Source organism: Onychomys torridus, unplaced genomic scaffold (assembly GCF_903995425.1).
Source record: "Onychomys torridus unplaced genomic scaffold, mOncTor1.1, whole genome shotgun sequence".
Classification (NCBI taxonomy): Eukaryota; Metazoa; Chordata; class Mammalia; order Rodentia; family Cricetidae; genus Onychomys; species Onychomys torridus.
This window is the reverse complement of record NW_023413993.1, coordinates 9,237-12,571: the sequence shown is the minus strand read 5'-3', so window position 1 is coordinate 12,571 and position 3,335 is coordinate 9,237. Positions and strand designations below refer to the sequence as shown.

The 3,335-nt window shown below is 32.1% G+C and overlaps 1 pseudogene; it reads right to left on the bottom strand.

Annotated features, from left to right (window-relative positions):
- Nucleotides 1-1,110: 1,110 nt before the first annotated feature.
- On the bottom strand, nucleotides 1,111-1,766 carry LOC118576593 (annotated as a pseudogene).
- Between the last annotated feature and the right edge of the window lie 1,569 nt (nucleotides 1,767-3,335).

Below are 3,335 nucleotides of genomic sequence, written 5' to 3'. Positions count from 1 at the left end.
AGTGGTCTAATATCCCAAATACACATATTGAACACAAGAAATTAAATAAAATAAAAATTCTTCCATCATAAATGGCTATATCCAAAATATACATATTTAACACAAGAAATCAGAAAAAGAAATCAAAATCCTCATGTGATAAAGGTCAAATATCAAAAATATAATTATTGAAAACAAGAAACTAAATAAGATAAAAAATTTCCCAATAAAGTTCCAATATCCAAAATGCACATATTGAACACAAGAAATTAGAAAAGGAGAACTCTTCATGTGATAAATGTCAAATATCAAAAACATACTAATTGAACACAAGAAATTAAAAGAAATATTCTCAACTGATAAATGTCGAGAATAATATATATATATATATATGTATATAACACAAGAAATTAAATAAAACAATGATTATCTCCTGATAATGATTTATATTCAAAATAAACATATTGAACATACAAAATTAGATAAAACAAAGTTCGCATCTGATAAAGGTCTAATATGCAAAGTATCCATACTGAACACAAGTTATCAGAAAAAACAAAAATTCTCATGTGATAAAGGTCAAATATCAAAAATATTGTTATTGAACATATTAAATTAGATAAAAAATTCTCAACTGATAATGGTCTAATATCAAAAGTATACATATTGAACACAAGAATTCAAATAAATAAAACAAAAATTCTCACCTGATACAGGTCTAATACCAAAAATATACACATTGAATACAAGAAAGAAAATAAACAAATATTCTCCCTGATGACTTTCTATATTGAACATATACATACTGAGCATTAGAAATCAGATTAATAATACAATTGTCATCTGATATATGTCTTATAGCAAAAATATACATATTGAAAATAAGAAATAAGATAAAAAAATTTTCATTTGAAAAAGGTCTAAAATCAAAAATATACACACTGAAGAAAAGTAATCAGAAAAACAAAAAAATCTCTGGTGATAAACGTTAAATATCCAAAATATCGATCTGAACATATAAAATTAGATAAAACAAAAATTCTCACCTGATGAAGGTCCAGGCTCCGTGGGCAAGAAGCGCGGGTCTGTCCACCAGGAGACAACAGGGATGCGGCTTAGCGGGGTTGGGACTCAGTATCCCCCTAACCAGCTGGAAAAGTGGAGCAGCTCGCGCTGCATGGGACTCAGCTCCCCCTCTCAGCCTCTGTCCTCCGATGTAGGCGGAGCAGGGGAACCAAGCTCCGAGCTGCCCCCATGGTCCGGGGATGAAGAGGCACAAGACAGCGACGCCCTGGCCGGGGCTGGCGCAGCGTGGGCACGTGCTGCCGCAGCGCCTGGAAGCCCAAGTTCACCAGGTTGCGTTCACGCTCATTGCGGGGTGCCACGGCCGCCGAGCTGCCCCAAGCTTCAGTTGATCCAGATTGGCGGCAGTGGCTGCAGCGCAGCAGTTCCAGGGATGCGGGTCTCCGCCAGGTAGCGCAGGTTCCAGCGACTCCAGGCGAGGCGGGCATGAGTCCGGGCAGCGCGCTGTCATCCATCAAACTCGCATTCAGCCCTCGGGCACCTGCTAGGAGTTTCTGGGTGCTACAGCAAAAATGCCCACGAGGAACCGGGTTAGGTGGGAAGCGAATGGTCTCACCTCCACCGCTCTCAGGCAGGGCACTGCTGCAGGATTTCCTAGGGCACCAGTCGCTGGCTTTCTGGAGCCCCAGGACCCCGTGTTTTACAAGTGCTAAGAATAGGGAGGCGTGGTACGCTCGTGTCCAGCACGTGTGGTCAGACCTCCCCTGGTCTCCAAAAACATACTTATTTAACACAAGAAATTAAATAAAAAAATAGTTCTCTCCTGGTAAAGGACTATATCCAAAATATACATATTGAGCACTAGAAATCAGATAAATAATACAAAAATTCTCATGTGATAGAGGTCTATTATCAAAAAATATATCTTGAACACAAGAAATCAGACAAATAAAACAAAAATGTCTCATCTGATAAAGGTCTAATATCCTAAATATACATATTAAGCAGAAGACATCAGAAAAACAAAACAAAATTTCTCTTGGAACAAAGGTCTAATATCAAAAATACACATATTGAAGAGAAGAAATTACATAAAACAAAAATTTTCATCTGATAAATTGAAATATCCAAAACATGCTTACTGAACCCCAAAAATCAGAAAAATAAAACAAAACTTCTCATCTGATAAAATGTCAAATATCCAAAATATACATATGGAACACAAGAACTATATAAAACAAAAATTCTCAGCAGTAAAGTGCTGATATGCAAAATATACACATTAATCCCAAGAAATCAGATAAAAAAAATTGTTATCTGATAAAAGTCATATATCTAAAGTATACATATTGAACACAAAAAATTAAATAAACAAAAATGCTCATCTGATAAAGGTCTATTATCAAAAATATACATATTTAACAAAAGAAATCAGGTAAATAAAACAAAAATTCTCATCTGATAAAAGTATAATATCCAAATATACATATTAAACGCAAGATATCAGAAAAACATATCAAAATTTCTCATGTTATAAAGGTAAAATATCAAAAATGTATATATTTAACACAAGAAATTACATAAAACAAAAATTTTCAACTGATTAATTGAAAGATTGAAAATATAATTATCTGATTTCTGGTTGTCAATGTGAATAATTCAGATGTAGACTTTACAACTTTATCAGATTAGAATTTTTGTTTCAGTTATCTTTTTTATACTATATGTATATTTTGGGTACTAGACCTTTATCTGATTAGAATTTTTGTTATATTAATTCGATTTGTTGGGTTCAATACATATCTTTTGGATATTAGATTTTTTATCAGGATAGAACTTTTTATTTGATTTCTTGTGTTTAAGATATATAATTTTGGTATTAGAGCAATATCAAATGAGAATCTTTTTACTATTTACCTGATTTCTAGTTTTTAGTATGTATATTTTGTATAGACCTTTATCATATGAGAATTTTTGTTTTATGTAATTTGTTGTGTTCAATGTGTTTGTTTTTGATATTTGACAATTGACATGAAAATTGTACTTTCTTTTTATTTGTTTTGTTCAACATGTATTTTGATATGAGCTCTTTATCAGAAGGAAATTTTGTCTTACTTAATTTTTTATTTTCATTGTGTGTATTTTGGATATTAGCCCTTTATCTGTTGAAAATTTTTGTTTTACTTCATTTGTTGTGTTCAATATGCATGTTTTTGATATTTGAAGTTTATCACATTATTTATTTTCTTTTTCTTTTTTATTTTGTTCAATATGTATATTTGGATATGATACCTTTATCACATGAGAAATTTTGTTTTATATTTCTAATTTAT